Source organism: Cynocephalus volans, chromosome 7 (genome assembly GCF_027409185.1).
Source record: "Cynocephalus volans isolate mCynVol1 chromosome 7, mCynVol1.pri, whole genome shotgun sequence".
NCBI classification, from domain to species: Eukaryota; Metazoa; Chordata; class Mammalia; order Dermoptera; family Cynocephalidae; genus Cynocephalus; species Cynocephalus volans.
The window spans coordinates 65,800,711-65,823,805 of NC_084466.1; the positions used below are offsets into that span (position 1 = coordinate 65,800,711).

General features: G+C 37.8%; 1 pseudogene; it reads right to left on the minus strand.

Moving 5' to 3' along the window:
- Positions 1-80: 80 nt before the first annotated feature.
- LOC134381652 (DEP domain-containing protein 4-like) lies at positions 81-22,377 on the minus strand (annotated as a pseudogene).
- Between the last annotated feature and the right edge of the window lie 718 nt (positions 22,378-23,095).

The following is a 23,095-nucleotide window of genomic DNA, read 5'->3' on the forward strand; positions in this document are numbered from 1 at the left end:
AATCTAAGCTGAAATTTGGTGAAGGACATGAGCAGATAAGTCACACACCCAAAGAAATACATGTGGTTTGTAAGTATCTCCTAGGATCTGGTTGTGGGCAGGGGCAGGGCTGTCCTGGCCCAGTCTCTCAGGATCCCAGGCATTGGGCTGTCTCCCTCGCTGGCCTGGATGTGCAATGGCTGGCTTCCATCGTGTACCATTCCTGTTAAGTTGTTAAATGAGGAGGCTACAAAGCATACAAACACACTGAAGAAAAGAAGACTAAAATCAGCAAGCACTAAAGTATATAGTAAACACAACACCGTTCCCTGGAAATCACCAGTAGTGCTGGAAGTACAATGATAATGTTTATAATCTCAGGTTTTCCAGGCCTTCTTCCTGATGGGATTGTTTGTTTAATTGCTAGATATTATTGGCTGTGTCCAATATGAGTTGTGTCCCCTCAAAATTCATAAGTTGCACTTCTAACCCCCAGAACCTTAGAATGTGAGTATATTTGGAGACAGGGTCTTTATGGAGGTAGTTAATTTAAGATGAGGTCATTGGGATGGGGCCTTAATCCAATATGACTAGAGTCCTCATAATAAGAGGAAATCTGGACACAGACACACACAGAGGGAAGGTGATGTGAAGAAACAGTGAGAAGACGGTCATCTACAAGCCCAGGGGAGAGGCCTCAGAAGAAACCAACCCTGCAAACACCTTGATCTTGAACTTCTAGCTTCCAGAATTGTGGAAAAATTAATTTCTTTGGTTTTAAGCCACCCAGTCTGTGGTATATTATGGCAGCCCTAGCAAACGAATGCACTGAACCTTCCACTAGACCGTAAGCTTGTCAAGGGACAGCCTGTGTCTGGGAGTCTTTTCTACCCTTGAATTCCCTGTATATAGAGTGCAGCCTGGTACACAGTAGAAGCTTAATAAATATTGTTGAATAAATAAGTGACTGTAGCTGGATGTTTTGGCCCATCTTACTGGAGTATAGGGATTTAATCTTTACCGAAAATGATCAAAGGAAATTTTCTTTATCAGAAAAAAATTTTATGTGCCGATTTTAAAATGATGCCTATCCATTGTGAAAAAAAGAGAGAAGTTTAAAGAATGAAAACATAATCACTAAAACCCTGTCACTTATATATAACTACTTTAAATTGTGATACTTTCCATTCTTTTTCCGTACATATACATATTTTAATACAGTATAAATAATACTGTAACTCTTATCATTATCACATTTTCCCCACATTGAAAATTCTTCATAAATATTTTAAATGGCTATGAAACTTATGGTATCATATATATCTTTTATAATTGAAATCCTAATAGTTAGACATTCAAATGTTTCCAGCTTATTTTAAAAATCACAATTAGCACTGCAATGAATATCTTTGTGTGAGAAAGCTTTTATCCACTTTTCTGAGTTCTTTAAAGGATGACATTCTAGCACTACAATTATTGATTCAAAAGGTATGGCCATTTTTAAGGCTTTTGATATACATTCTTCTATTGCTTTTTGACAAAATTAAACCAATTTATACTCTACAAGCAGTCCATGAGATTTCCCATTACCCTTTACCCTTAAGCATTACTTTTACAAAACTTGGTAATTGGATAAGATAAAATGGTATATGACTGTCGTTTTAATTTGTATCTTTGAATATTAATGAAGCTTTCCATTTTCCCCCATGCATTAGCCATTTGTAATTTTGCCTTTTGAATCACCTGCATGTGCCTTTGAAGGGGGCTTTTCTGAACACTTTCGATGAAGTAGTTTTCAAGCTAGGACCCTACTGCAGTATCACCTGCCTTTCAGCAAAGGCCTCTACTTCTGAGTTAATGAGACTCCACACCCAAGAGCTGTCCCAGAATCTTATCATGGGCTGATGCACTATAATGAAGTCTTCACTATTCTAAATAGACAGAAACTGGTTCCAATCATCTGCCTCCTACTAATAAAATTTTGATACATCAAGCACATGTCGATATATTTAATTTAGCTATCTAAGTCTGAAATCATCTTTCTTTGTGAAATGAAAAAAAAGCTCTCCCTTCAAGAACAACAACAAAGAACTTTTGTGAGGAAGGCAGATAGCTCTTTACTTCCAACATAATTTTGGCATAAGACACGTATTTCCCAGTTGCATTTATTAAATTCAGGACACAGGGGAAATTAAACATACATAAATATTCCAACTGATTTATTCTAAAATTCACATCCATAGTAAAACAAAATGTGGTAGCTTGAATAACAAAAACGTAGAGATCTTCTAATCAAATACCTCCATGTTCAGATGGGGAAAATGTCAACAGAAATGTTTTTGAAAATGGTAGTTAGTGGCAGAGTCAGTTTCAGAGAGAGAAATAGACCAGAGAGGTTAGAATTTGCAGGGATAGTGGTGGTAGTGGAAAGGTAGGGAGGCTGCCGCTTAGCTTAGCTCAGTTGGTTAGAGTGCGGTGTTATAACACCAAGGTCAAGGGTTCAGATCTGCATAAAGCCAGCCGCCAAAAAAAAAAAAAAGGAAGGGGTAAAGAAAGGTAGGAAGAGGCAGTCAAGTATAGTGAGAAAAGACCATGCATTTCTGGGTCCTTTGAGGTGCTTCTCTTCCACTTTCTCGCCTAGTCAGTCCTCAGCCATCCTTGCTTCTTTTTCTCATGGTCACAGTGGAAGAGGTGCCCCTTCACCTTTCCAAGGATGACCCTGCCCCTTCCTTCTTCAGCCTCTCCCCTCACACCTGCAGATGTCATCTGTCTCTTCTGTCCCTTGCCCTGTCGTCCTTCCCTCTCCATCTGTTCCTTAATCTAAAAATACATTTGATTTCCCCTTCCTAAAAGAAGCTTCATTCTAGGCTTTCCTAGCCAACATTTCCCTATCTGTCACCTTTTCAAACTCCTTGAAATGTACACTTAGTTTTTCCTTTCTCCAATTTCCTTCCCCCCTCCCACACACACCATGGTAGCTGCTGTTCCCACTCTACCCTCACCTCCAGTTAGGTTTGTCTATTCTCTAACTCCATGTAAATGAACTGAAACAGGGTGTACTCATCTGTGTCTGGCTTCTTTATGCATTTCTTCTTCTTTTTTTTTTATTGTGGTAATATATACACAACATAAAATTTACCATTTTAGCCATTTCAAGTGTACAGTTTATTGGCCTTAAGTACATTCAACTTGCTGTGCAACCCTCACCACCATCTACCTGCAGAACTTATTTATCTTCCCAGATTGATCTTCCCAGATTGAAACTCTGTATCCATTAAACGCGAACTCTTCATTTTTCTTTCCCCCAGCCACTGGTAACATCTATTCCACTTTCTACGAATTTGCCTTTCTAGGTACCTCATTTAAGTGTAATCATACAATATCCGTCCTTTTGTGTCTGGCTTATTTCACTTTGCATAACATTTTCAGATTCATCCTTGTTGTAGCATGACACAGAACTTCATTCTTTTTTTGAGGCTGGATAATATTCCATTGCATGTATATACCACATTTTGTTTGTCCATTCATCTATTAGTGGACGTTTGTGTTGTTTCCACCTTTTGGCTATTGCAAATAGTGCTGCAATGAACAAGTATCTGTTTGAGTCCCTGCTTTCAATTCTGCTGGGTATACATCCAGGAGTACAATTGGTGGATCACATGGTAATTCTGTGTTTAACTTGTTGAGAGGCTGCCCTACCGTTTTCCACAGTGTCTGCACCATTTTACATTCCCATCAGCAATGCATTTTTCCATATCCTCACCAACACTCATTTTCTGTTTTTGTTTGTTTGTTTGTTTGTTTTAGTGATGGTTAGTGGGCGTGAAGTAGTATCTCATTGTGGTTTTGATTTATGCATTTATTCTTCAAATGTTCTCTGCCCTTGGTTACTGCCTTTCCTATTTGTTCTTATTTCTCATTCTTGGCAGCTTTCTCCTCTCTCTGCCTTGTTAATGTGAGTTTCCCTGGGTTCCTCCTCAGTTTCTCCTGCTTTCTGTGCACACAGTCCCCCAAAATCTCATCCACTCCCATAACAGAAATATCATGCCTATGTCAGTTACTCTCAAATCTGTATTTCCCTAGTCAGGAACTCTGAGCACAGTACTTGCCTTTAAATGATTATTTGGAAACAAGGTTGTGAAGTTTGGAACCTGGTTAAAAATACAGACACTGTTAATGATTTTCTTTGGGGGAATGGAGGAAAAAGAAAAGACTTTCACTTTTTAAAAAATTGTAAATAAAACATATAACATAAAACTTATCATCATAACTATTTTTTAAAAAAGACTTTAATTTTTAGAGCAGTTTTAGGTTCACAGCAAAATTGAGTGGAAGCTACAGAGATTTCTCATAGAACCCCTGCCTCCCCCAACTGTCAAAATCCCGCACCATTGTGGTACATTTGTGATGGTAAAAGAAAAACTTTAAGGGCTGGCCAGTTTGCTCAGTTGGTTAGAATGTGGTGCTGATAACACCAAGGTGCAGGGTTCAATCCCTGTACTGGCCAGCTGCCAAAAAAAAAAAAAAAAAACTTTAGGCAGAATAAATTTAACAGAGTTTATTACAGCAAAGAAGGGTTTGCCAGTTGAGCAGCCCTCAGAACCAGAACAGGTTCAGAGAATTCTCTGCAACATGGGCAGTGAGTATTTATAGACAGAAATAGGCTGAGGAAAGCAGAAACAATGAACAAAAAGCAGACTGGTTGTTTCAAAGTTACTTTCCTTGGAAAGGTTAAAGCAGAGGCGACTTCCTTATCATGCCTCTCTAATGATTTCTCAGAAGCCCAGATAAACAAATTAGTTTCAGCTTGATGGCATAGAACTTTAGCAGGAGTAACTCCTTTCTGGTTTAGTCTGTTGGGGCCTAGCACAGAAGCTCAGCCCAAATCAATGGCCTCCTATAAATTTTATTTAATAGTTGCCATTATAAACCTACGTTGATATATCATTATCACCCGGAATCCATAGATTATATTAGGGCTCAATCTTGATATTGTACATTTTATGGGCTTTGACAAATGTATAATTACATGTATCCAAAATTATTGTATCATACAGAGTTATTTCACTGCCCTAAAAATCCTCTGTGCTCTGCTTATTCATTGCTCCCTTCCCCCAAACCGTGGCAACCACTGGTCTTTTTACAATCTCATAGTTTTGCCTTTTCCAGAGTAGCCTTTTCAGATTGGCTTCTTTTGGTTTTTTACTCACCACTGTACTAAAGAGGAAAATTGGCTTCTTTCTCTTGGTAATATGCAACTAAGATTCCTCCATGTCTTTTCATGACTTGACAATTCATTTATTTTTATCACTGGATAATATTCCACTATATGAATGTACCACAGTTTGTTTATCCATTAATCTACTGAAGCATGTCTTGGTTGCTTCCAAATTTGGGCAATTATAAATGAAGCTGCTATAAATATCCATTGTGCAGGTTTTTGTGAAAACACAATTTTTCAATTCCTTTGGGTAAACACCCAACAGCATGATTGCTGGTTTGAATGTGTCCCCTCCAAAAATTCAGGTGTTGTTACTTACTTAACAGACAATGTGATAGTATTAAGAGTAGGGCCTTTGAGAGGTAATGGCTCTTCCCTCAAGAATGGGTACTCTCTTCTGGAGGATTCAGCAACAAGGCACCGTCTTGGAAGCAGAGATTACCAGATATTCTACCCGGTTAGCATGTTGATCTTGGGTTTCCCAGCCCCCAGAACTGTGAGAAATAAGTTTCTGTTCTTTATCTATTAACAAGTCTCAGGTATTTGCTATAGCAGCATAAAATGGACCAAAATATGTGATAATAGTATATATAATTTTGTAAGAAACTGCCAAGCTGTCTTCCAAAGTGGCTGTTTCATTTTGCATTCCACCGGCAATGAATGAGAGTTCTTGTTCCTCATTCTTGTGAACATTTGGTGTTATTAGGGAAAGAAAGAATTGATAAGCTGGATTTCAATAAAATTAAAAACTTCTGCTTTGCAAAAGACACTGTCAAGAGAATGAGAAGACAAGCCACAGACTAGGAGAAAATATTTGCTAACCACATATCTGATAAAGGACTCATATCCAAAATATACAAAGAAAACTAAAACTCAACAATAAGAAAGTAAAAAACCCAAATGAAAATGGAGCAAAAGACCTGAATAGACACATCACCAACGAAGAAATACAGTGGGTAAAAAAGCATATGAAAAGACACTCAACATCATGTCGTCAGTGAATTGCCAATTAAAGCTACAATGAGATATTCCTACATCCCTAACAGCATGGCCAGAATCCATCATAACTCTTTCTAAGTGTACAAGTTCAGCAGTGTTAAATGCATTCACATTGTTGTACAACAGTCCTCTAGAATTTTTTCATCTTGCAAAACTGAAACTTTGTACCCATTAAACAATTCCCCATTTTCCCCCCTCCCAGTCCCTGGCAACCACCTTTCTACCTTTTTTAACAAATTTGACTACACTATGTACTGAAAATACATGGAATTATACAGTACTTACATGACTGGCTTATTTCACTTAGCATACTGTCCTCAAGGCCCATCTGTGTTGTATCATGTGACAGGATTTCCCACACTTTTTAATATAAAAAAAGTACTAATGTTTTCAATTAGATGATACAAGTATATATTGTACTGGCTGGTTGTCCCACCGGTGTGCCCCTCTCCCCAGTCATCCATTCTCCATCCTCTCCCCTGCTCTGACTCCCAGGGGGCTGACTTCTGCAGATTGTTGCACCCTTGTCCCCTGGCTTCTGGTTGTCTTTGGCTAATAGGCAGAATCATCAGGAGACTGGAGGGCAAGATTTATTTATTCCCCTCCACAAGCAATCCCCTCCTCCCTCGCTATTGTGCAGACAGTAGCTGCCCTTCATGTCTCCTCCTTAGCCCCAGCTCCTTCTAGACTCCCTTACCACTATTTTGCCCCAACCCACCCCCTTGCATCTGCAAGCCTAGGAGTAGGACCCACTTCCCGCTGTTGCTAGTCCCCGCATGCTTCACCACCCCGATTTTCGTTCCTTTAACCTTGCCTACACCTTGGTAAATAGTCCCTTCGTTAAAATCTCTTTTGAGTGTGCCATCTGTTCACTAAGATCCAAAGTCAGATACAAGCAACTCTAAAAAAAAAAAAAATTAATGGTGCAGAAGGCTAAGAAGTGAAATATAAAAATCCATGTCTACCTCCATTCCATTCCGTGTATAGTTGCCTTTCATTTAGTGAGCCCTAATTCTTGGGTAAGACCTTATTGGTCTCAGATAAGCATGCTAAATTCTTCTTCCTTGCCAGTAACTGGCTCAGAAATCCAGGCCTAAGTCATCAGTGCATGATATTTCCCTCTCTCAAGGTTCAGGTTGAGAATGGACCACTAGTCACAGCCATGACCCAGTTCAGGGCAATGAGATGCAAGGGGAAATTTACTGGCGGGTTTCCTCTCAAGAAAACTGAGGTTGGAGGTGAGCCTCAACCGCTGGAACCAGTTTGAGTAGGAGTCAGCAAGAGGAGGCTGAGCCAGGAGAATCACAGAAAGGCCACCGGATTAAGCCTCTAATGCCACCCTAAACCCAACTGGCCTCCACACTTCCCATTATAGATGCTGATAAATTTCATGATTTTCTGTTTACTTACAACAAGAGCATCCTAACCAATACATGTATATACTGTAAAATACACATACTCAAATAGGATCATACCATGTATATTTTATTGCAAACTGCTTTTTTCACTAAATATATAATGAACATCTTTCAAGTAAGCATATTTAGTTTTGTGTCATTATTTAAACACTAGATATTATTTTGTAGAATGGAAACATCATTATTTATTTATCCCTTCCCCTACTGAAGAATATTTAGGTTGTTTGTAATTTTTCCCTATTACAAGCAGTATCACAATGACATATATTTTGGTGTGTCTGTATTAATGTATACATAAAATGAATTCCTGGTGGAATTGCTTGATCTGAGAATTTTAAATGTTCACAAATATTGCTACTTTGGCTTGCAAAAGGTTATATCAATTTACACTCTCATTAAAAGTATGTGAGCATACTTATTTCTTCACATCCTTGCCAACACTGGTACTATAAAAAGTTTAAATCTTTGGTAATCAGATGAAAATTACATCTTATTAGTGTATTCACATTTTTATTTATGAGTGAGGTGAAAGCATTTTTATGAGCCTTTTTTTGGTAAACTATTCAGGTTCTTTGCCCACTTTCTATTTAATTATAATTTTCGTATTAATTTGAAGTAGCTCTTTGTATAGTTTTAAAAATAGCTACTTATTATAGGTGTTATAAATTTTGTCCCCCTGCTTTTGTTAATCTTTTTAGTTTATTTATCGTAGATTTTTCACGAGAAAGTTTTATGCAATTTAATGTATGGGTGTTTTCCTTTATTATTACAGGAATTCCTTATTATTCCATATTATTTTATGTCTACAGTCTTCTCCTCCCTCCAAGATTATTATTTAAATTCACCAATGTTTTCTTCCAATAATTTCATAGTTTCATATTTACATTTACATCTGTAATCCAACTGAAACATTTTGTTCAATACAAATCCATATACTCTTAAATTTTTGTTACAACAAGCATATATTACTATCAGAATTTTTAAAAACATGGTCACTAGCTAGTATAGTACAGATGAATCTTTCTATGAAAATCCGGACAAAAACAAAACCAATAACAGATGTAATTTGAAAAACATCAATATGGTAAAAGAATGAAACTAGGCTTCCATATTTTCCTTTGAAATTTGAAAGAACACCATATGTGTGCCTCACTCTGGTATCTCTAAGCTTCTGTCTCACGGGCACACGCTGTTCAGCACAAGAGCCTTCCACGTTGATATCCGTGGCCACCCCTCCTTAGTTAGGCTTGATGTCGATCCACAAGAAAAAAGAAAGAAAAGAAGTCAAGAGAAAGAGTAACAGAGTAAGATATAAGTAAGCTGTTGGAAGAAGAAACAGCATTTACTTCCGGTCAGCAAATTTGAAACGTCTGGACCGCCCAATCGCGTGATTCATTTCTTGACTTCCATCCCTCCCAAGGAAAACTCTCCGAAGGCCCCAGCACCTCCAGTCCATAGCCCCAAAGTGTCTCCACTGCACACAATGTTAAGAGCATAGGCTCTGCAGCCAGAACTGCTGAGCTCACAAAGGACTCTCTGCTCCTGGCCAGCTGTGAGATCTTGGCACATTGCTTAAATATCTCTGGGCCTCAGTTTTCCCACCTCTAAAATGGGGATAATAATAATGCTTACTTTGCATGGATGTCCTGTGGAAGCACTTCTCATGGTGCCCAGAACATAATAGTATTCAATAAATGTTATCAGAGACTAGTTAAGTCTATTGGAGCTACAAGTCCATTGTAGAAGTCCAAGATAATATCAGAAAGTTAGAAATGATCGGATATTCCAATTTTGCTGTTGGTTGACAGGTTTGAAAAAATTATGCAACCTCTGCCTTTCTACTTCCCTGAACTATAACATGTGGATAATTAGTTTCCTATTACAGTTAACTACTAACTGTAAAGTGCAGGAAGTATGCAGCTACGCTCACTACTGTACACCAACACTAAATATGCAGTTTGAGGGCTACTATTATTAAAGTGGTTATTATTCACCTGACTTAAGACATGCTGGGTTTTTTTTAACTGACTCAGTGCTCTACTCATTGCTATTGGGCAATAAAGTTAGAGAAGGTTATTGAATCATCTCAAACCTGCTTGTTGATACGAAGGTCCCATTGTGTAATGGCAAAAGATCTTAGTCACACAGTAAGGCAATAGCAGTGTAATTGAGAAGAAAGTGTCTTACTCTGTAAACTGTAACTGAGGTGTATTTTATCACAATAATTCCCACAATAACTCTAAGAGATAAAAACTTTGTAAAGTTGTCATATAAACTTCCCTTCCCATAGAAAAGCAAACTAAAACTTAGCAAGATCACATTCATTACTGTCTACAGAACTGCAAGACTAATGCTTAGATATTTATGATTTCTCTTTCCTTTAAACACATTTTTAAAATCTTGCTTTCCATTTTACAGTGGATCAGTGATTCTCAAATGCATAAGAATCACCTAGAGAGCTTTGCAAAAAAGCATACTCCAAGGCCACACTCATGGGGGTTCTGTTTCAAAGGTCTAGAATGGGTCGTTGGCATCCATATATTTTTTTAATTTAATGTTTACATGCAAAATTGTTTTCTCAACATAGAAATGAAGGAAAATATCACAAATTAAATTTAAAATCAATAGACAAGGAATAAATTTAACACACAGAGATTAACATCCTTAATGCAAAAAAAAAAAAAACTCTTAAAAATGAATTAGAAAAATCTAGGCAGAAATTTGGTGAAGGACATGAGCAGGTAATTCACACACCCCAAAGAAACACAAGTGGCTAAGTGGCTATAAGTACATTCTAAGATGTTCTTGCAGGGTAGTTGGGAGGGGCTGGCCTTCGACTCCTGCCTCAGGACCCCCAGGTGGCTGGCTCTGTTGCTTGGCAAGGATTCAGGCCCATGGCCTCTGTCTCAGGACCCTGGTGGTGGGAGGCAGCTGGCTCCATTGCTTGCCTGGTTCTATAGTTCTATTTTTTTTAATATGGCCAGCTGGTATGGGGATCTTAACCCTTGACCTTTGTGTTTTAACACCGCACTCTAACCAACTGAGCTTACTGGGCAACCTGCTTTTATGAATTCTTTTTTAATATATTGTATTTATGATTGTTGGAGCTTGTGATATATTTAATTTATATACCACATTAAAATTATTTATTAGTACTATACGTTTAAGCAAGTTTATAGAAAAAAGAATATAAGGGTCATTCAATTCTAATTCTAATGCTCCTTATTCACTTCTAATCTGTCCGTGTGTATGTATCATATCATATAGTTCTAAAATTTTCTGCATATATTTGTGCCATTTTATTAATGTGTGTATATTTACTTATATCTATAAGTTTACAAAGTTACCATTTATACTATCCATGTAATTATTAAACAACATGGAATCATCACATTTACTGACTTCTTGTTAGTATTTAGAATATTCCTATATTTTTATATTGTGTCAGAGTATGAAACTGTCGACTAGTTTTCAAAAAAAACAATTTATAATGTTTTAACCCTGCCAAGCACTGTGTTCAAAATTTTTTATTTTTTTCGGAGTTTTTAAATTAGCATTATTTTTACATCGTGACTGCATTTTCCCATTCCATATCTGACTTCCTATCCGTATCCTTTTGGGTATAAAATGTTTGTGGTAGAGTATATTTTCTCAGTCTCTCTACAACAATCAAACCAGCCCACACATTCTCCTTTGGCACTCCTCTCATTGCGAGGTGACATCTATGTTCTTCTCCTTGATTCTGGCTGGCCTTGTGAGTCTGGCAGAAGTGATACCGTGTGACCTCCAATGCTAGGTTACAAAAAACAATACAGCTTCTCCTCGTGTTCTTTTGATACCCTTGCTCTTGGAACTGAGCCACCATGCTATGAGGAAGCCCAAGAGATCTGTGAAGAGGCTCACATGGAGTGTGAGCCTTGGCTGACAGCCGGCAGCAACTTACTGGCCAAATAAGTGACTCATCTTGAAAGGAGATCCTTCAGTGCCCAAAGTAGCCACTTCTGCTGATGCTGTGGTGGGCAGAGATAAGGCATCCCTGTTAAGCCATGCCCAAACTAAAGATTTACAAGCAAAATAGATCATTGTTTTTGTTTTAAACCACAAAATTTGGGGCTGGTTTGTTACCCAGCAATATATAACCAATACAGTGTGTATGTATGTTTCTTTTAACCACCTATCAACTGCAATTTGGAATGCTGACATACATTTGTTTAATTCTTTATTTGAAATAGCCCCCATTTTTTTTAATTGGAGAGAAATATAGAGAAGTGAAAGGCAATTTAGTATAATGTATTAGAGCACTCTGAAATTAAACTGCCTGGGGTAGAAACCTGGTTTCATCGGCTACTAGCAAATTACCAACAGATACCTTGTCATCTGTTAAACAGAGATGGTAATGGTAACCACCTCATTAGAAGTATTGTGAAGTTTATACGAATTAATATATATAAAGTATTTAGCCCAGTGCCCAGGCCATAATAAATCCTGTTTAAGTGTTAGCCATTTCTAGCAGTTACATATTTTCATATATATTCTCTATTTTGCTTTCTTTTTAAAATTGCATTAAGACATACACAGTTTCCATATTTTTATATTTTGTATCAGACAAGATTATTTCTAGTACAATAACAGAAAACCCAATAAAGACTGATTTAAAGAAGGAAATGTGTTTAACTTAGTAAGAGGTCTGAGTAGGGCAATATCATTTCAATAATGTGGCCAAAGACCCAGGTTCTAGCAAGTTCTTAGATTTGCAAATATTGGTAGCAAAGTGGCTAAGTAATCCAAACCATCATATCCACATATGGCAAAGTCTAGAAGGAAAGAAGCCATCTCCTCTTCTGATTCTCTCATGGAAGCAAGAAAGGTTTTCTTCACAGACTTAGGCTCATTGGCAAAAATTGGGCACATGCCCAATTCAGAACCAAATCCCTGGCAATATGATTGGAGTGGAATGGATGCTGGAACATCAACCGCAATGTTCACTGAACACTTCCAGTCATATACAACTTGTTTCTGGTAATACACCCTGTTTTATCAACAGTTCTGATTTCTTCTCTGACCCAGGCGTTATTTAAGAGAGTGTTCTATGCTTTCCACATGATTAGTTACTTTTAAATTCTACTTTTACTTTTGTACTTTAGAAAAAATGACATGTAGAATTATGGTCTTTTGTGTTTATTAAACATCTCTGAGTCTCATTCTACTTCTCAAGGAGAAAATCTATTTATTTCTCTCCACATCTGTTAATTCCACTTTATTTCATTGTTTAGCTATATAATTGATTGTTTAAGCCATCTGCCATTTTGACAGTAGAATTTTAAAATCTTCATTTATGAATACATTTCTATTTATTTCTTCCTGTATTTCTGTTACCTTTTGTTTCAGGCATTTATTTGTTCTATTTCTTGGGACATTCAGATTTAATGTTGTTAGTATTTTATTTTTTTATATAGTTTTTGTATCACATAGTGATCTTGTTTCTCACTTGTATGTTTTAGTTCTGAACCTATTTTACCTGACACCGTAATATTAACTGTGCCTCTTTATTTTTTTTTTTTGGTTGGGGAGGGGGCTGGAGGGGAGCTGGCCAGTAGGGAGATCCAAACCCCTGACCTTGGTATTAAAACACTGCACTCTAACCAACTGAGCTAAACAGCCAGCCCTGCTTCTTTTTCTCTCTCCTATGATTCTCTAGTTTATTTTTGCTTTGTTTTTCAACAAACATGATGAAACTCAGACCATCTCTTAATAACCCTCTTATTTCTCATTTATATAACAATTGATGGCAATAAGACCTTTTAGCTTAGAAAAGAGCAAAAACTAACTTTTGGTTAAGTATGCAATTTATGCCTGTTCTAGTTTCTTAGAAGTGTAAGGACCTATGAGTCCCTAAAATTTGCATTTCTAAAGAAATTCATCTTTTACAAATTTGCACATCATTACAGAGTATCATCAACATCTGGTTGTGGCTAATAACAAAGGCGACCAGTTGAATATATGGATAGTACTTCAAGCTTTTGCAAAAGTCAATAATGTCACTAAGGTTATTTTATTATCCAGTTTTTTATTTAGTAGAGTTTTGTGGGTATTGCAAGTAATTTTATAAAGAATTCTCCAAATGCTAAACAATGTGGATTTAAATTGCTCATATTTTCTGTTCTTTTTAAATGAAGATCTCCTTTTTTTGAACTGTTATAGCATTTATAATCTATACCATTTGACTATCCTCTGTCTTGTAGAGTTTCTATTTGGGTCACTTGTGTATGAGTATTGTCTTAGGATCATATTTGTCTTCAAGGCAGAGATTGTGTTTCATACTACTTTTGTTTTGCTACTACAACTTGGACAGTGCTCAGCATAGAGCAGGTGCACAGTATTTATTAGTCAATTAGTTAATTGTACAAGTAGCCCAGTGATGACTCCTAGAATAGTGTGGGTACTGTGTGTTACCAAGAGTGAAAAAGAGAACAGAGTGTATGCCTATAGTAGGCTGAATGATGATCCTGAAAATAACAGGTCCTAACCTCTAGAACCTGCATATGTTACATTATATGGAAGAAGAGTCTTTGCAGATGTGATTAAATTAAAGATGTTGAGATGAGGAGATTATCCTGGATTATCCAGTGAGCCCTAAATGCCATTACAAGTGTCCTTATAAGAGAGAAGCAGAGGGAGATTTCATACACACTCACACACACACAAACACACACACACACACACACACACACACACACACACACACACAGATAATATGATGTGAATGAGCAGAGAAAGATTTGAAGATGTTGGCCTTGTAAACTGGAGTGATAAAGGCACAAACCAAAGAATGTCAGCAGTCGCCAGAAACTGGAAGAGGCAAGGAACAGATTCTTCCGTAGAGCATCTGGAGGGAGCACAGCCCTGCCAATACCTCGATTTCAGCCTGTTGATACTGATTTAGGACGTCTGGCCTCCAGAATTGTGAGGGAATAAATTTTTGTTGTTTTAAGCCACCAAGTCAGTGCTAGTTTGTTAGGGCAGCCATAGGAAACTAATACTGTTGTTGATGCCAATCAACAATATATTTTGTTACTGGGAAATTTAAAAATCACACATGTGGGATCTCCTGCAGCCCTTTTTGCCTTCCAGATCTGACTTAATGGCACCATTACAAGTCAATCATGTTGTAGACTATGTAAAGGAAAACATTCTGCAGCATCCTTCAATGCACATTATCAGGCACATTGAGCAAGTTCTCAAGGAGGCTCAATAATATCTGCACCAGCAGGCATTTCCACCCACTACTGCCTGGATCAATCCCATATAGGTTGATCTCCACCTCTCAAATCCTCTGATCTATCAGGAGACTATAGCCTTTAGTGATGTCCTAAGTGAAGACAGCAGTTTTGGATACAGAAAGTAAGAGCCACTTTTGGTATCTAATGTGAAACCAAAGTACGCTATGCAAGTGACCCAGTGGTAAAGTGCAATTACCTTCAAACCCACAAGAAAACTCTGCTAGCTCCCTAAATTAAATTTGCTTTTATTTTCTAATTAAGAAGAACATGGAAATACTCTAGTTTCAATAAAACATGCATTGAACAAAACTTCCTGCTTCTAAAATACCGACTGAAAGAAACCTCGAAATGGAATGAGACTACACAGGCACGGTATGCCATTTCTCTGCTCACAGGGCTTCCCATGCGACAGAACGACTTTGTGTTTAGGTTACTGTAGAACTGGCTGGAGGCCCTGTGGGCACTGGAGATTGCTGCAAGGGCGTCACTGTTTTTCAACCACTTTTTTGTTTGTTTGTTTGTTTAATGGTGTCTTTCTTTTGTTTTGTTTTTAAAACCAGGAAGGCAGCATGTATTTCCAAGGTCATTAGCTCCATCTCAGGTCTCTTCTGTTCACAACCATATTGTTTTGTTTTTTTTAACCTGGAAAAAAACTCAACCACAAATGTAATGTTTATCTTTCAAAATAGCAGCTGAAAAATAGCACCGGATGTGTGAGACTAAAAACACTCTTGGCTTCCTCTCCTTTTTTTGTGACTTTCCTCAGGTTCCTCCCAGAGGGAATCTGCTATGAGTAACATTCTTCAGTTTGGTTTGGAGGGGGAGTTCCCCAAATGAAAGCAGCATCACCTTAGGAACACAACCTTGTCTGCCCTGTACTTGTTGGCACAAGATTAGCTTCAGTTTAGCAATGATTCTTCACTGCGTATCTTGTCTTGTTCATTACTTTATGACTTCAAGTGTTGTTTGAAAATACTCTTTGATTATGGATACCTGAGCCTCTGAAATATTGGTTTTCCTTGGAAACTGTATAAGGAAAACTTCTTAGAATTCTGTCTTCAACCAACTAAGCAGCTTATTTTCTTTCTGGGTGCATTCTTTAGACAACAGGATTTATTAGTTTAAACTTCTGCCTTCCAGAACTACTTGTTCTTAATAACATGTGTCCTTTCTTCCACACCTCATACCCCACGCCCTCTCTGCCCAATTTCTCTCTTCTTTTATTCCTGTATCTTTGCAGTCGTCTGCAACCACCCACCTATTTGCCATTAACAAGGAAACTTTCTCACCCCCATTATGACGATGTGACTTTTATACAGTGTATAGGTAATGTGGCAAAAGATTTTTGAAAACACTAAGTTGAATTGCTTTGATTAAATGCCAATAAGACTCCTTGTCTGCAGTATACATGTTTTTTTCTGTTATATGTACTCTAATTCTTCATAAAACTAACTCTGGTGTCTCAGAATGATGGTCATCTTATTTCTTGGTAATGACTATAATACAATGCCTTATTGTGCCTCCAAAGTATCACCTTCGTCCTTGCAAGATGTAGTTAGTTCACTTTCAGAACGAAATTAATATCAAAGTTTAAAAACTGCCTAAGCCAAAAAGTGGAAAAGCTAGTTAAGTAATATTCGGAGCAGCATGCTCCGTTGATAGTTTGACCCACAGTACTGAAAAACAAGGGCACTGAGAGAGTCAAGTGGAACAAATGGTCTCCTTCCTAACAGTGCGTAATCACACGGAGGTATTGCCCCCTGTTTAGTGACTTACAGGGGCTTTAACTGATATAGAGCACTTCAGGAAGTTCCTGAGTTTATGAGTATTTCTTGAACCACTAGCAATTTTTGTTTTCCTGTTGAGTAGAGGTTTATTTGCAATTCTACGCAATTTTATTCTTTCGGGGAATGTCTTCTTGTGTTTGTTTCTCTAATGCTCCAATGGCTATAAATGGCCCTGAGCTGAGCACGTAGAAAAGGGGAAGAAGGTACTGACTTTTTTATTCCTTTGCTTTTTCCTCTGGCAAAACCAAAGACAGACCACTTCCTTAGTATATCTTTTATTGTCAGATCAGATTTTCTTGTATAATATTTTCCCCTCTGTGTGGTCTCTTAAAGCAAATGATGGTTAAATGTGCTGTTTCTAGTTTAGGTCATGCACTTTCTCTAAAATGGAATTTACAGTCCTTTTATGCAGTATGATTAACCAAACCCAAGAATATCCTGAGGAGAAGTTTCCTTTAGTATATTTAATATGCCTGAATTTCCCTTGGCCTTCAAAAGTTATATCCTGACTCCTGCTCTTGTTTTATCTGTCTGAAATACCCTTAAGGAAAATTTTTTAAAATTTAAAAAGGAGTTTTTGCATAAATATTTGTATCTTGGGGTTTTAATAAATCAACCTTTTGATCCTTTTCTTAAAATAAGCCAGAGGAAAACTGGATGAAAGATTATACAGAAACAGTCTCTTTAAATGCTTTCTGACTCAAAGTACAAACAATTTTCTGTTGGGTACAAGTCCTCACTGTTATTCAATGATTCAAAGCACAAGGAAGTTGATTATGTCAGATTCAAAGTAAAAATCTAAGTAGATTTATCTTGTTTTGGTGGGCTTACTCACATTTCCCATATTTTCTCTCAGGTTGGTTAAACTGGCCTGGGACCCAGGCAGATTTGGGGAACAAAATAATCCCCTTTGTATCTGAGTACTTTGTAGAGAGCAATCTGTAACAGGGAAACTCTCAAACATACTTCTTTCAGGCCTCTTTTGGTCCTTGGTATAGATCACACAGACCGGCTCACTTCTTACACTTTCATCTCCAATGGAGTTCCTTTGGTTTTAACCTCCCAATTTGCCTTACAGCTATCACCTCACTAAAAAGATATATTTGTTTTAACTGTCTTCTCTTTGGCATCAAAACAAATCTTAAAAAATTTTAAGACACCAAGTATTGGGGCAGAACCCAGGAGAAGAAACCAGCTTATTCCACCAGCCCGAAGATCTTGTAGTTTCAAAGTCTGGGAAAGATAGCTTTCAAGTACACGTTCTATCCCTGCTTACCCTAGGAAGCAGTACGAGGAGCCTGGTCTGGACAAAAAAGATTAACTATGCCAGTCCCTTCTAAGGGTTTGTCAGTAACTCGCTGTGAGGCCTCTTCCAGGTCTGTCTGTCTACATAGGGTTGGGAATATTAGGGAACAGGTTTAGCTAGGCATAGACTGTTACGCTGATCTAAGAAATGATCCCTGAGTTAATAGGAAACAGCCTCCTCAACAGTATCTATGGCTAGCTTACACTACCAGAAGCCATGAAGATTGACTATAGAATAAAACCTTTAATGTTTTTATCCCATTAATTACGCTGCTTCTATGAATGTTATTCTTGCTTAATAACTATTGCCAAATGCAGTGTGTCTTGGGGTCTCAAACTGGAAAGATCACTTTAGCGCTCGACCACCTATAGCTACTATTGACCACAGCTCTGCAGGAGATCAAAATAGTTCAAGCTTTTCTTTCATTTTTTTGACAGTTTTTTTATTGAAACATATTTGTGGAGTACAGAACTGAATGTCCATAATGTGTACAATATTAATAGGTGATGATCAAATCAGGATAATTACCATACTCATGTTTATAAAACGTAATCAATCTTTGTGACCCTGAACAAATTTCTCTCTAACCCCCTCCCCCTCCTCCTTTCCCACCTCCAATAATCCAATAACCACTCTCTCTTTTTTTTTTGAAAGTTCAATGTATTATTGCAATAGTTTCTTTCTTTGATTTGTGAATATTTTTGTTAAATGGTTATAATTTTGTTGTGGCTTAAAAACAAAAAGTCTAAACAAGCATGACCTTCCTATTAGACTGAATTGCAATCCGTTCTTGGACTAGGCAGAAAAAAGAACTGTCAGAAGACTTCTTGAAGTTTTTTTCTACTTCTTTGATTCTATTAGCTAGAACATTGTTTAAACACAAGGCAAAGTCATCTGGCTATTAAGTCTGAGAATATAAGGCTTTAAATTTACGGTTTTCAGAAATTTGAGTTTCCCAAACCAGCCAAATTTGTTTTTTAATTTCCTGTGTAGCACTTTTTTCCTCCTATTTTGACTTAGATTTAAATTACACATATGTGTTAAATATAATTAATAAGTACATGTGAAATGTAGTATAATATACAAAAATATTTAGAAATCTGGTATATCAAACCATGGTTAGACTCTCAAGTCTTTCTTATAAAGATTCTAAACAAATTAATTTTGAAAATCATTTAGCAGTTCTACCAGTATATTTCCAGGAAATAATGTATATTGTCATATGTTTCATTTATGAAAGCAACTATACTTTAAATAATATTTTGAGAGTTAGGGTTAAGTGATATCCTTTTCTTTTTTTATTAAAGGATCAGAATGTTAAATAATTCACTGGAACGCACATAAAATTATCATTGGTTTTTTCCAAGCTGTGAGGAAAAGGTTAAGGAAGAAATATATATATATATATTAGGCATCACATGAAAACTTTTTATCAGATACTAGGGTAATTAATACTTTTTTTAAAAATCAGGGTTAAATGGAGTCTGCCTTCAGGTACCTATATGTGTCTTACTATTTATGCACAGATTTATCTCATTTTAGAAAAATGCAAAATAGAAAAAGATAGTATTTTCTCTAGAAATTTGGTCAAACATCTAAGAAATTTACTGAAAGAAATTTCTTAATACTAACTTCCAACTTGCAGAAATTTGAGTTTCAAAATTCGAGTTTTGTTAAAACAAAATTTGCTACATGCTTTCTCTATCTTCATTAGAGTAATGATATAGATCTTAGTACAAGCAAAGCAAATTCCTATGCTGAACGCTGAACAGAACACAGCGAGAAGAGCCCACGGGGGATAGAAGAATGCTTGGTGGGATGTTGCCAGGTTATGCAAGGCTTTTAATAGTATCTAGAGAAGTTTAGATTGTACACCCCCACACATCCACTCCCACACACATTTGTGTGAGGATGTGTGTGTGTAGTCATGATAGAGAAATATAGAGCCTCCTCCTACAACCCATGTTGCCAAAACAATGGCTCTGACAACTTCAACACTTTCATGTCATTTGCCCAGAAGACCAAAGCCTTCCTGGATGAAGCCTCCTACAGCACTCGGTAAGGTTCAACTGCAGTAGGACAGACCTTTTATGATATCCTGCCAGCCCTGGTGCATATGTCTTTTTCTCATTTGATTTACAAACACACATACTGTCTCTCTAATTATATATTGTGGTTTTTTAAATTCAGTTTTATTTATATTTAATTTTGTAGGGTACAGTGTCTTGTTTGAATACATGCATATCCTACACAATGATTTACTTAGTCTAGATAGCATAGTTTTGTCCCCATTAGTTCACCCCTAGTCTTCCCCCGCACACCCACACCTCCCAGGCTCTGGTAACCATTATTCTACTCTCTACTTTAAAAAAATTTTTTTTAAATTTTTCACTGCAAAAAGAACTCTTAAAAATGAATTAGAAAAGTCTAAGCAAAAATTTGGTGAAGGACATGAGCAGATAAGTCACACATCCCAAAGAAACACCTGTGGTTAATAAGTACATTCTAGAATGTGGTTGTGAGTGTGGAGGTGGCTGGCCCAACCTCCTCTCAGGACCTCTGGGTGAGGGACTGGCTCCGTTGCAGACTGGATGTCTCTGCTCAGTTTTGTTGTGAACCTGAAACTGCTCTCTGGGTGAGGGACTGGCTCCGTTGCAGACCTGGATGTCTCTGCTCAGTTTTGTTGTGAACCTGAAACTGCTCTAAAAATGTCTTATTAAAAAAGAAGGCAGTTTACAAAGCTCTGAAAAAAATAATGAAAACTGAAGTAACTTTCTTTTTTTTTTTTTGTCTTTTTCGTGACCGGCACTCAGCCAGTGAGTGCACCGGCCATTCCTATATAGGATCCGAACCCGCAGCGGGAGTGTCGCCGCGCTGCCAGCGCAGCACGCTACCGAGTGCGCCACAGGCTCGGCCCATGAAGTAACTTTCTTTTGAAAGCTGGAGAACAGGTTCGTTAACCGTGATGTCTGGAGGTAAAGCAGAATTCCCACTCATATGAATAAATTCCTCAATTCTTTCCTCACTGATCTCTTGTGCTAGAGGATTTGAAATAATTTCATTTCTGGTCTTAAAAGTTATTTTGCTTTTAGTTCATCAATTAATCCGTTCTCAACATTCTTCCTTTCTTTTGAAACAAACATAAAATAATTTATTGCCTAGAAACCTGTAGAGACTATTATTGGAATCTTCAAATTCCAATTCCTTTTCATTTTTAAATAGCTTCATTCCTATTGGGTTCAAATACTTTATGATTCATTAGAACCCGGCAAAAACGCGCTTCTTTAAGACAAGAGATGTCATTGCTACTTAGGCACGTATTCTGCATAAGATGACCTAATACTACATTGACAACATCAGAACCAGTAAAACAGTCTTTGTATGTTCACAAATGATGCCTCCTCCTTTTTATTTCCACTTGGGTCAGAAGGGAGTGAATAATTCCATCCTATAGCTGAGTAGCTTGAAAAGGACCAGAGCATCCTGTCATTTTCTGGTAGAAGCTACCTCTAAGGCTCACGGAACTCAGTCTGCTCAGCCCTGGCCCAGAAGCTTGTGCTCTCTTTTATACATTGTTATTAGTAATGTTGGATTTATTTGGTATTCTCTCTTCTAATGTAAATAAAAGATCATTAGGAACCTATTTATCCCCATGAAAAAAGAGTGAAGCTATTTTAATCTCTTTCTGCCCCTGGTGTTTCCTTCCTCCTCACTCACCCAAAATGCCAGATCAATCTTTTCTTTTTTTTTTTAACAAAGTGGAATTAATTTATTGCTTGTGTACATCAGGAATTCCTGCTGATTGGGCAGTAGGAGAGGGGAAGGGGCTGCAGTGGATGCTACTGGCCCCACCCAGTGCCCACGTCCCAGCTAGTGTCAGTGTTGGCTGCAAATGGCTTACAGCTGTCCCCTTTTCCAGAAAATTGACCTGTGCAGAATGGTGAGGGGAGGGGAGATGGGGCTGCCTTGTCTAAGAAGTCCCACTTCCCACCTCCTGGGGAGGCCAATGGCTGCCTGATACAAGTACAAAGGTTACCTGATCCCCTCTGCCCCCAGATGGGCCCAGCTCTGTGGTGCAATTCATGCTCCACAGCTCTTGTGGGATCTTGCCCAGGCTAATTAGTCCTCTGCTGAAACCACATCCTTGCTTAGCTCCTTTCCCTGTTCTCTCCTGCTTTGTGCCCTCCCTGTTCCTTGAGATCCCTTCTTCAGCAAACCACATACACTCCAATCCCTGTCTCAGGCTCTGCTTCAACGGACAGATCAATCTCCATAGTGTAGCCTTTTTTCTTTTTTTTCGCCAATATTTGCAAAAACCTTCAGCAGTCCCCTTAAGCATAAAGTGCATACTATAAATTCTAACAGGACATGCAGATTTACGGTCCATCCTCCCATTCAGCTGTATTTCCCACAGTTACTCACACACACCCTCCACCTGGGTGAGGCTGCTCTTCTCTTGGCTCAGTCCTCTCTCCTAGGCTTGGTGTTTCATGCTCTTCCCTTCACTCAGGCTGTTTTTCCTTTTCCTTTGCCTTCATCCAAATCCTTTCCATTCCTCCAACTAAAATTCTGTCTTCTCCGTGAAATCTTATCAGGTCACTCCAGCTCATCCTAAATTCCAATCTCATACTGTGAACAACTGCTTTATTTGCAGAGTATTACCAATGAAAATATAAAGTACAGTGAGGTTTAAACAAGACTAAAGTCTGGGTCTTTTGAGTGGGTTGTATCCATTGGACCACCTGCCTTTGTGCCATTTCTCTCTCTCTCTCTCTCTCTCTCTGTCTCTTTAGTAAACTTTATTTTATTTTATTTTATTTGTCTTTTTTGTGACCAGTACTCAGCCAGTGAGTGCACCAGCCATTCCTATATAGGATCCGAATCCGCGGCGGGAGCACTGCTGTGCTCCCAGCGCCGCACTCGCCTGAGTGCGCCACGGGCTTGGCCCAGTAAACTTTATTTTTTAGAGTACCTTAGGTTTACAGAAAAATTGAGCAAGAAAGTACAGTGTTTTTATATACCCCTTGATCCTATGCACATACAATTACCTCCACTATCAACATCTCACACCAAACTGGTACACTTTTTACAATCAATATGATATA